Source organism: Tupaia chinensis, unplaced genomic scaffold (genome assembly GCF_000334495.1).
Source record: "Tupaia chinensis unplaced genomic scaffold, TupChi_1.0 Scaffold000606_1, whole genome shotgun sequence".
Lineage (NCBI taxonomy): Eukaryota > Metazoa > Chordata > Mammalia > Scandentia > Tupaiidae > Tupaia > Tupaia belangeri.
In genome coordinates, this window is record NW_006160124.1 from 654,444 (window position 1) to 666,723 (window position 12,280).

General features: G+C 37.2%; 1 protein-coding gene across 1 annotated transcript in view; it reads left to right on the forward strand.

The window, feature by feature from the left end:
- The first annotated feature begins 7,841 nt into the window (after window positions 1-7,841).
- Window positions 7,842-12,280, forward strand: part of ELAPOR2 (endosome-lysosome associated apoptosis and autophagy regulator family member 2) — a 116,907-nt gene continuing 112,468 nt past the window's right edge. The window contains exon 1 of the mRNA XM_027775852.1: window positions 7,842-7,962. The gene's annotated coding sequence lies outside the window, so the exon portion shown is untranslated. The remainder of the gene's footprint in view (window positions 7,963-12,280) is intronic.

Below are 12,280 nucleotides of genomic sequence, written 5' to 3' on the forward strand. Positions count from 1 at the left end.
TGACTCATGAGTTGTTTACTTCAGGGCCGGCTGCAGAATGCAGTGGGAACAGGGATGCCAGTTAGGCCATTGGTGGTAGCCGGCAAGGCAGTAGAAGGTGGCAATGGAAATACCACAGTGGTCATGAGGATGACCCTGCTTTCTATGCAGGATCGTGCTGCAGACGAAGGGGAATAATGTTGTGAAGATTATTTTCGAAAGCTTGTAGGTTCTGAACAAGTTAGTGTTATTTAATTAATGACAATTGTGTTGAGAATAAAGGCCACATCCCAGCTGATCTCAATTCTAGGAAAGCAGGTGTAAAAAACAGCTGAAATGATATCGTGGGGTGTAATATCAGTGAAGGAGAGCAGGAGAGTGGTTTTGCCACTTTGTGGGGGTGATTGTTCAAGTAGAAAGGACAGTGATGTTTGTATTAACTGGACTTGGGTTTCAGGGTTGAAGAAGTGGTCGGAGATCATTGGTCAGTACTTAACTGTTCCTGTCATCCCATTTTCAGTAAGATAATGTTCTCTTGATGTTCCTGAATCTGTAATCATCCCTATTTCAAAATTTTTAGATAAAAGTTTTTTGTGTGTTTTTTGTTTGTTTGTTTGGTTTTTTTTTTGTCACAATACGGGAGTGATCTATATTTTCAAATAGATTTTACCCATTCTATCTAATTTTAGATTTGCTTTTTACTTCTAATTTCTGAGGTACTTGGTGCCTCCAATTTTGAGTCTTTCTGTAGCTCAGATCAGCTTTCTTTTGTTTTCTTTTTTCTTCTTTTTTGAGAGAGAGAGAGAGAGATTTTTGCTATAGGGTATGTATGCTCGCCGGAGAGACAGTGGTAGAAAGTGAGAAATCACCCATGGGGGAATAGCCACATTGCAGTCTCTTCCCCTCCAGTCTTGGGACTTTGGGCACTTGTGCCCTGCATGAGTTTTAAGCTGCTGGATCCAGGACTCAAATCTTGGTCGACTACGTGCGAGTCTAACGATGTTACTATTATGCCATCTGCTGCTCCCCAGATCAGCTTTCTGCTTGTTATCCACCTGTGTGGTCCTAGCTTTCAGATTTTCTTGACTTTTAAGTCAATTAGAACTCCCTGTGCCTTCCACCTTCCAAAAATAATTGTTGACAACTGCAGCATATATTGCCATTTTCATTTCTTTTCTCTTTATTCTTGTGAACTTATACTGTTTTCTGTTTTTAAAATAATTTTTTTAGGTTTTTGCCAAAGGGTGTGTGTGCTCACTGGAGAGAGGCAGTGAGAGGGGAAAATGAGAAATCACCCCCTGGGGGGGATAGTCATACTGTTCTATTCTCCCCTTGGGATTTTGGGCACACATGCACATACACTCAGTGTAATTTTCAAGCTGCTAGATCTGGGACTTGAACTGTGGTTGGCCATGTGGGAATCCAGCACCTAAACCACCATACTACCTGCTGACCTTAGCTTAAAATATTTTAATTCCTTTACACTCTGCCCTCCTTAGAAACACCTTTTTTTTTGGAGGGAGGCAAACTTGTAGAGAATAGGGGTATTTGATCCAGCAAGCTTAGTGTAATTAATAATAAGATAATGATTACATGTGATTAAACTTTTTTAATACAAATAAAAATTTTTAATACAAACATTTTAATGCATTTTTAATACAAGCATTTTTAATACATTTTCCTCAGTATCTTCTATGGAGATTTTAGTCATTAATCAATATTTATAGTCTTAATATTATTTTAGATTGTCTAGGTATAGAATTCTTTTTTCTTTCTTTCTTTTTTTTTTTTTTATTCTGGAGAGGTTTTTACTATAGGGTGCGTGTGCTCGCCAGAAAGACAGAGACAGAAAGTGAGAAATTACCCCCACAGGGGATGGCCATATCCCAATCCCTTCTCCTCCATTTTCTTCTCGGGATCTTGTGCACACATGCACACGTGCCCGGCATGAGTCTAAGCCACCGGATCTGGGTCTTGAACCACGGTCGACTACATGGGAGTCCAGCAACATAGCCATTATGCTAACTGCCGGTCCTGATACAGAATTCAGGAGAAAATGGAAAAGTTTCCTTCATTTTTTCATGGGTAGACTTACTTTACAATGTTCGGTTTTTGAAAATTTCCCTGACAGTACATGATTATTGGGTGTGATTGGCTTCCTTTCATGAAGAGCAGGGAAGGTATGCAACATAGACTGTAATCTGTGTGTAGCTTTTTCTCCCCCAAATTAAGAGTAATCTGAGGTATAGAGAGTGAGTCGAGTTAGGTGAGTCACTCAGGTCTTAACTTTAGTAACATCAGAGATTGCACTGGGGTCTAGGTCTGTTGTTCCCGATTCACCGCCTATCCCTCTGTGTTCTCAGCTCATTGCCTATCTCCTTTCAAGTTTGAATTTAGAAGGAAAATGGTCTAAACTGGGTCTTTGCAGGAAAGAAGCACAGTTCATTTTCATTCACAGTAAAACATAAGTCCCATGAGTGCAGGGGCTTGATGTTTTCTCTACAGCTGTATCTCTAGAATCTGCACAGTGGCACGGGAAGGTGCTCCAGAACATATATTGAATTAGAAAAAAATCAACCGCACACCTGTAAGGCCTTGTTTACAAAGACAGACATTGAAGTCAGGTGTAAGATATGAACTTTTCCAAAACAATTTCTAAAAAGCAACATAGTGTCCACAAATAAAGGAAAAAGGATGTGTCATAAATAGATCAGATACGTATTACTTTCCTTAGCAAGTAGGTTTCCATGGTAACGTCATGTTCCTTTTATAAAAGAAAAATCTGAATATAAACATTTCTACACAGTTCTGCCATGCTCATGTACTTGATAATGTGGGCTAAAGGAGCTACTGTAAATCGAGGGTACATCTGCATGAAGTATTCTTGTCCTTTTGGCCTTTCTGCACAGTACAGTGAGGTACGCTCACTGGGATTGCACTTGTAATGTCTGTGCTCTGCACAACACAGTCTTGTGTTCTTTACCTTTTCCCCTCTTGCTGTTTTTTTTTTTTTTTTTTTTTGCCTCAAATAAGTATACCTAGTGCTTTGCTGAGCAATTAAATTCGGGGCCTTTCTCTCAGAGGAGTTGCAGGCTTGTCAAATACAAGGTTATGCTGTTCTCACCGTTTCTCATTAAAAAAAAAAAATCTCAAAGCAAAAGAACTTCACATGAAGAAAACAAAATGGAAAAAATAAATTGCGTTTGCTTTTTTGGTTCTCTTTTCTCTGTGTGTGCTCTTTTAAGTATTAGCATTTTCTCTAAAGCCACAGGCCTTCTGCTGTCTCTACTTCTTTTGATCCTGTATTAGAATTTGTGGTCATCTGTTGTGTCTTTATAATTAACTTCAGTCAACTTTTAATTGTATTTGCTGCACTGTGAGCACAGGGGAGCTGATTTTCTCTCTCACAGCTCACTGATAGGAACAAATCTCAGAATACAGAAGACCAGGTCACTGTGTTCATGCCTTTGCTCATTTGTTCACTCAGTCACTCTTCTATTTATCCATCCTCAGCCTAATGTTTTTCCCCGTGTACCTTTAGGCACATTCTCTTTAAGGCTGATCTCACTGCTCCCCACCCCTTTCAAACTAGCTATTTATGAAGGAACTGGTAAGTATTAGAATAGTTAAAAACCCTGCCTGTATTTCAGAGCCTTTTCTTGAAGCCTTACAGACTATTCTAGCTTGCAGGAATTTCTTCTGACTCTGAAATCATACTACAGTTAATTAGGTCACATTTTGCATACTCTATCACACATACACTGTTGAATATTATTCTAACGAGAAAAGATCCTTATTTTTTTCATCTGGGTGGTTTACAAAGAATTGACTATGATGAAATTTATTGAGTAGTAGTATGATATTGTACTTTAAGGGACAGGTAAGGGATTTTTATTGTAATTTTGACCAGGCAGACATTTGACCTGTACACTGACATGTGATGCCACTATCCCAGTTTGGAACCCTTGTTCCTTATATTTTCTTATAAAATTAATGTGTGTGTGTGTGTGTGTGTGTGTCTTATCTACTCCATGTGTCTTATCCCTTACTGTGTCAATGACGGTGATAATAGAATTAGCAAGTCTGGGGTTAGACATTGGTGCAACAGTAATACAAAACTTTGCTAGACTGACTCACATGGGAAATCCTGTGTCTTATCTACTCTATGTGTCTTATCTACTCCAACTAAATTATTAGTTCATTGAGGACAGCATTATGTTTTATTTTCGGTCTCACCCAGTGACCATCATACTGTTTAATAATTGACAGGTGGTAAATAATGATGTATACTAACATAGAGAGAGATGATATATCAATGTGTACATAAATCATGATATCTAATATATATTAATGTATATAATAATATATGTATATCATTAATATGTTAACATAGATGTACTTATTATTTTTATGTGTGAGGTTTACTTGAAACAGTGAATAGTCTAGGTATAGTTACATTGCAAATATTGTCATCAACTTGGAAGATAATAGCCCAGGGTTTACAGTAAACATAATGAGGCTGTTGTAGTAGAGATGACATTGGTGTTTAGGGGTAATAAAGGCATTCAGTATTTATTTGGGTATATCCTGACATTTTGTATTTTAGACATTGAGATAACACAATTTGAATTTTTGTTTCTTGAGAGTTTGTGCCTGTACTTTGCTTTGTAAATGTGTGTGTGAGTGTGTCAGTGTGTGTGTGTGTGTGTGGTGTGCTGTGGTTTCTGTGGAAGAGAAATTCTCCCTTAAGTGTTTTGTGAGCAGGACTAATTCCATGCTCTATTTCTTTTTTAGGTTGTTTCTTGGTTCTCATGTATTTGCAATGTAAGATCTTCAGAGAATTTCATCGCTTTATTTGGGGCAGTGACTCCACGTCCCTGCATTCTGTGATTTGCAGACATGTCAACCTGCCAGCCTTTGAGGCGCAGGGGCCCAGGCACTTCTTCCAGTGTCTAATCTGGAGATGTGGTTTGTGAGCCGATGCTCTGCTGTTTTGAGTGTGCTCTGACTCATTTAAATGTGTTTGGAAATAAGCTGTCAGGGGCTCTGAAGTGTAGGAAAAATTGTCAAGAATTCTATCCTTGTCAGGAAAAATTGTGAAACACATTGAAATAGGCAGAAAAGATTACTGTTTTGTGCACTTTTCTGAACAATCAGTTTCTGTAGAGGTCTGTGCCTTTCATTGTCTTTGAACTATGTTGTAACACTGTGCGTTGTAAGAAGCAGATAGTAATACAAATGATTCTTGTCCATAGCAAAGATGAATTTTATCCTTTGGAATTGAATTCATATTTTCTCCTGGAAAGTTACCTGTTTTGTGTCTGTAAATTCATTTTCCCTTCACACTTGCTTATTTTTGTGTGCTTTTTGAACTTTCCTTCGAACTAGAAGCAACATCTTACTGGTTGACTTGCTAATTAATGACAAAATCTTTGATGTGTATTTATTTCATATATGTATCAGAAATGACTTTACCTTGTCTTTTAAAATTGTGTTATCACTAGAAAATTCTTATTTCTGAGGGATCAGTTTAAATGCTCAATGTTTACTTGGCTTTGTGGCTAGGGTTTTCTGGTACCATCTATAAACCCAATATTCCAAAATCTAAAATTCTTTGAGTGCTGACATGATGCTGCAAGTAGAAAATGCCACACTTGACCTCATGTGATAGGTCTCAGTCAAAAGGCTACAATACAAAAATATCATGGAAAATTACTTTCGGGCAATGAGTATATGGTGTGTTTGAATCTCATGTCTAGACTTGGGGACCATCCTCAAGATATCTTGGTATGCATATGTAGGTATTCCAAAATCCAAAGAAATTGGAAATCTGAAACACATTTGGTCTCAGTCTTTTAGGATAAAGGATACTCAACCTGAGGGCCAGCAGGTGACGTGGTAGTTAAGGGATTTAACACTCCCACATTGCTGACTACAGTTCAAGTCCTGGACCTGGTGCCTTACTTTCTCACTTTCCATCTCTCTCTGTGTGTCTCTCTCTGGTCAAATTAAAATAAATGAATAAATAAAATTAAAAAGTAATTATTTTATAATAATAAAAAAGGATACTTAAACTATACCTGGAAGTGAGGTGCTACTATAACCAATACCTAAAAGAGTGGAAGTGGCTTTATGATTCCAGCAGAGGCTGGAAAAATTTGAGATGCATGATAGAAAATACTAGATTGCATTGAACAGACTGTTGATTTCAAAATGGATGTTAAAGACTGCCAGTGAAGTCTCACTATAAAACAAGGAGCATGGTAGAAAATATCTATATTGTCTTAGGGAATATGTGAATTATCATAAGCAGAATGTTGTTATTGGTGAGTGATCAGAAGAAAATGAGGAACATATCTTTAGAAATTGGAGGAGAGGTGATCATTTTTATATATGGCAGAAAGCTTGGTAGAATTTCATCCTGTGGTTGTCTAGAGAGTAAAACTTCTCTAAGTGATGATCTTGATATTTAACTGAGGAAATTCTAAACAAACTATTGTAGTGGGTGGGCTGGTTTATTTTTGCTTTTTGTAGTAAAATGTAAGAAGAAAGAGAGAAGTCAAGGGAAGAACTGTTAAATAAAAAACAAAAACAAAAACAAAAACAAAAAATGACGACTTGATGATTTGGAAATTCTCAGTTTATCTAGTTGCTAAAGATGCTAAAATTAGTAGGAGAGCCACTGTTAAGATAGTGTGCTATGAAGAGAAGGCCAAGGGTAATGGCCTTCTCAGGCCTGATTTCCCATGGTGGTGTGGCCTGATAGAGTTAATTTCTTTCTCCTGTGAGTGAGAGAAAGAGAGCACTCCAATAGGATCCCCATGCCATGATCCACACCCAGCCTCAGCCAGCCCAGAATTATGAGCACAATTCATATGACTAGTGTGTTCATAAATGTATCTGGATGTGAATCCAGGATTTCCCATGTAAGTCAGTCTAGCAAAGTTTTGTATTACTGTTGCACCAATGTCTAAACCCAGACTTGCTAATTCTATTATCACTGTCATTGACACGGTAAGAGAGGCTAAACAGAATGGATGAAGTAGAATAGCAACATTCAGGATATTGAGCTGAATAAATGGAGTGCCAAACTAAAAATATTATGGGGTAAATTTGGAATTTCTCTCATTCTTAAAATACTCCAATAATATTTTGTCCTCTTAGTTCAGTATCACACATTTGCAATGTGCTCTGACCCAGAGAGGTCACTGTGAGAATTTCAAAGCAACTAAAGACCAGAGACATGTGAATTGGTCTTCATTTGCAATTTTAATAAAGGATCTATTTTAATAGCTTGCAATTGATGGCTGCCTGCTCTGGTCAGTGTATAAGCCAGGGAGAGTTGCTTAAAAATGTATAGTCTTTTACTTGTATTGGATGACTAGTTATTATACCTTATTTTAAACAGTTAACAGAGGGAGAATTAGGTCGATAGGAATGGTCCTTTTATTTCTCTCTTTGAAACACTTGCAATAGAAACAGTGGTCAATTTCCTAGTGTTATTTTTGTTCTTTCTTGTACTAATATCTAACTATGATTTAGAGCTTAAAAAAAAAAACAGTGAAAGAGATAGGAAAGTGTGCAATACGCTTTCTGGGTGGATGAGATGAAAGGACAATGGTCACAACCTGAGAGTGTTGACTGTCCTGTCCTCCATGGTATCCTCAATGCCTGCTCTGTGCCAGGAATACTACACTTTTGATTAACAAGCTGTTTTGTGTGGATGGGATGGGAAAGAGATGAGAGTCAAGGAGAAGGGACAGTTTGGAAATGAGCTCGCAGGTGATTGGGGAAATTGAGAAAGCACAGTTGTCCCATTAGAATTGGCTCTAACGAAGGTTTGTTTTTGTGATTGTTTGCAGAAAGATTACCACTTTGAATATACAGAATGTGATAGCAGTGGCTCCAGGTGGAGAGTTGCCATTCCAAATTCTGCAGTGGACTGCTCTGGCCTGCCTGACCCAGTGAGAGGCAAAGAATGCAGTATGTTTGTCTTTTTGACTCTGTTTTCTTGATTAAACCATAACCTCTTTATATTGGCCTTAGATACTAATTAGAATGACTATAAAGGACCTTGCAAAATGAACATGTGGCATTCTGTCTAGCAGAATAAATGCAGCCTTCCTCAATACTTGGTGCTGTTGTGTCTGGTCTATCATGAGACACGGGCAGTAATAAAGAATATTGTTATTATTTAAGACAAAAATTTTTATTCTATTATTTGAAACCATGGAGGCACAGTGTCAGAATTTCTCTTTCTTGGATTACTTCTTTCATTTCTAAATTTTATTTTTGATAGTTTGGTATAATACATGTAATTTTGAATTTATCGTCTTAGCCATTTTTAAGTGTATAATTCAGTGGCATTCAGTATATTAGTATATTCACGCTGACGTGCTACCATTACCACCAACATCCACAACATTTTTTCTTCTCACAGTGAATTTCTTTTCTTTTTAGCTGTAGAAATGTAGAAATGTGCGGGTTTTTTTTTTTTTTTTGGTGTTACCTACAGAGAGATTGTAGATATTACATTCAACAGCTTGTCTTTTGGCACTCATGCAGGTTTAAAGTGCAACATTGTGAATTAACATAGAAATAGGTCATTAAATGTATTCTTATTTCTAAACACTACCTTTTAAATCCTTTAACTTAGTGAGTCAGGGGTGCCAGCAGAAGAGTAGTCTGGGAGAGTAAGGGGCTGAAATTCAAAATTGGAAGCAAGACAGAAAGTTTATTTTGGTTTTCTTGCAGTCTTCCAAATGGTATTCCTAAAAACTTAAATCTTTTGTTCCCAAATGAGAAAGCAGGTAAGAAAATGACTTATATTTATGGATAACCACAGATGACCCTTAAACAGACTGAACTGAACTGCATGCATCTATGTATACACAGCTTTTATTCAATAAATACTGTAAATACATTTCTTCCCCTTAGATTTTATTAATAACATTTTCTTTTCTCTAGTTTACTTTATTATAAGAATATAGTATATAGTACGTACTTTATACAAAATACGTGGTAATCTTTTGTTTATCAGTGAGGCTTCTGGTCAATAGTAAGTAAGCTACTACTAGTTAAGTTTTGGGGGAGTCAAAAGTTATATACATAGCTTTATGAGTGCATGGAAAGTTGGTCGCCCTAACCCCTGGATAGTTGAAGGGCCAACTGTAATTCTTCTTGTTCATAGAAAGAGTATTTTTCTGTTATGAGTTGGTAGGGCTTTAGTATAACTGATAAGTTTACTGATAGAGGTAGACTGCAAAATTTTTACAAGAATAGGTGGGGAAAAATGCCATCATTTCTTAGTGAATGATGTTAAATCATACAGTGAGAAACTGGGCAGATGAAGATTTCAGTCTAGCAAGAGTCTTGTTGAGAGAATAGGGTCACCATAGAAGATGATATTAGGTTGGGGCATATGTGGCCACATTTGCAGAGGGAGGATCAGCTCTCAGTGGAGAGACATGTGTTTAAAGAGGAAATAGAGTCTGAACAGTACTTATGTAAGTAGCCCATTGTAAATTTGCTCCAGTTGCTTTTGCAGAAAAATTGGTATATTATTTATCTAGTCCTCCTTTTTATACATGAACTGATTCCTTAGTTTCCTTGTAAACAACTCTGCTCAGGTGGGCCGACTAACCTTTATGAATACTAAGTCAACTACCTCCATAGGTAGGTGGTGTGATGGTGCTGAACACTGGCTTTCAAAAGCTGATTGTTAGGGAACCAGCAGTTAGCGTAATGGCTATGTCGCTGGACTCCCATGTAGTCGACCGCGGTTTGTGTCCTGGACCCAGTGGCTTAAAATTCACACCGGGCGCGTATGCGTGCGTGCCCAAGATCCCGAAAGGAGAATGGAGGAGAAGGGATTGCGGCGTTGCCATCCCCCCTAGGGGGTGATTTCTCACTTTCTGTCTCTCTGTCTCTGTCTGGCGAGCACATGTGCCCTATAGCAAAAACCTGTCCAAAAAAAAAAAAAATCTGATTGTTAGATTGAAATGGACCATGGTGGTATTTTTTTATACCGTAGGAATTGGAAAATACTCCAAATCAGGGACCTCTTTTCCCCAATAGCTAGATTTTAAATATTTACCAGCATATGAATGATTAAATTTGTTGGTCAAGAGTTTAAAAATCTGTTATGGAGTTGTTGCCTATAGAGTAATAATTTTCAGGTGGAATGTTGCCAGAGAGTGTTTTGTTCAATATTTACTATAATCTTCACAGTTAGCATTTGGAATTTGACACTCCAGCAAGAACTTTTCTAAACTTTGGCTAGTAATAAAGTCACTTTAGTTACAACTTACTTTAAAAGTGATACTTTATTTTTTAAATGTTTATTATTTATTATTATTTTTAATTTGCTATGGGACAAATGCACTCACTAGAAAGAGAGAGAGAGAGAGAGAGAGAGAGAGAGAAAGTGAGAAAGCAAGCCTCCAGGTATGGGACACAAACTGCCTGCAGTTGGCCATGTGGGAGTCTAGCACTTTAACCACCATGCCATCTGCTGGCCCCAGTAATACTTACTTTAAAAATGCTAATACTTACGTGATGTCTGGGATATTTTTTATCTTTGCATTTTGTCTGGAATGTGAATTTCCAACTAACTATTCCTGCTTAATTTATTTGTTTGCTCTAGAAGTTATTAGACTAGTCTTAGATCTGTTCATTTTTCTTTGTTTTGATAAAGCCAGATTATTTAAAAGGTCATAAGTAAGCTTTTAGATCTAAATGACTTAGAAGCATGGTTACTTCATAATGTTAAACATGTTGTTCACCATTACCACTCATTAGTGGTTTTGGCTGCTGAAGGCAGTGTAGTAATAACAGTATTTCTTCAGTAGCTTGCAATTTCTACTGCTAATAATAACCACTATTTCTCAAGGACTGATTATGTGCCAAATGTTGTGCTTAGAGTTTTACGTCACTGTCCATTGTGTCCTCATAGCAACACTCTCACATAACTACATTCGTGTTTCTATATTACTGGCGAGAAAGCTCAGACCGAAAATGGTGAAGTATCTTAACCTCAGGGCAGATAGCCTGGGTGTGGCAACTTTGGGATTCAAGTACAGACAGGTCTGATTCTTGAGCCAGTCTCCCATTCACTAAGTAAACCTGCCAATTGAAGACAGAAGCCTGGGGGAAGTTCTAGGTCTTCATATGGGGGACCGTAAAGTTCTCTGGGTAGATCCAGTAATTAATTGGTTCATTCAGAAAAATAAAAATAAAAAGTAGAATAAGACAACTTCAAATAAGTAAAGTCTATTTAGGGCAGTTGTTATGTGGGATACAATTTCCCTAAATCCTCAAGTCTAAATAACATAAAATCCAGAATTTGACCTTTGTTGATATAGATTAGTCAAAATATAATTGGGTGACTCTTTTCTTCTTTCTTAAAGAGAAGCAATGGAGGAGGCCTTTTCCACAGACAGGGGTTATAATAATGTTCATGTAAGCAGTTGTAATTTTTTTGAAAAATTTATATTAAAAATAAATAAAAATTTATTATATATATATATATATATATATATTCATATGATATTTATAAATTCCGATTTCAAGGCTCCTTTGAGTGAAGTTAGTGTATCTGGTATCAGTGTATGTCATACCAGGAGTGTATGGAGCCTGAAGCTTAGAGAGCTCAGGGAAAAGCATGAAGAGGCCTCAGATTGTTAACTGACACTGGTCCCCTATTGTCATCCTGTCCTCTATGCTGTGGAGAGCACATCAATCTTAGTGCTACTCAAGGTAGACAACTTGTGTTTCTCCCCTTCTCTCCCCTGTTGCCTCCAGGCTCAGCCCTAGGGAACTTGACTGTCTACTGGTTGTCTGAGTGGTGTTCTCTATCTCTCTTTCTCTCTCATACACACACTGGGGGAAAGCCCCTTTTGCTTTAAATCAAACTTAGAAATAAAGGCTTGTCCTGGGATAGACGTGGGGAGAGAGTTCCTTTGCATATTTTCAGAGAAGTCTAGAATGCTGAGTGGGAAATAAATATAATATATACCTCACATTTCATTTGTAAGTGTATGTTTTCTATTGTTTATTCTTTCAAATGTTTCTGAGTCCATAACACAGAACATATGATCTTGCATCATTTTCTACATGCAGATGACTATTTAAGATATCCATAATTTCATTTGGTATGTAAACATGAAATCATTCTGCCTTGTGGACTTTGTTTAATCTTGTATGTATAATATGTAAATCAATATTACATATGACATCCCATATACATGTACATGTGTATAGATGTGTGTGTATATGAGGAGTCTTCAAAAAATTCATGGGG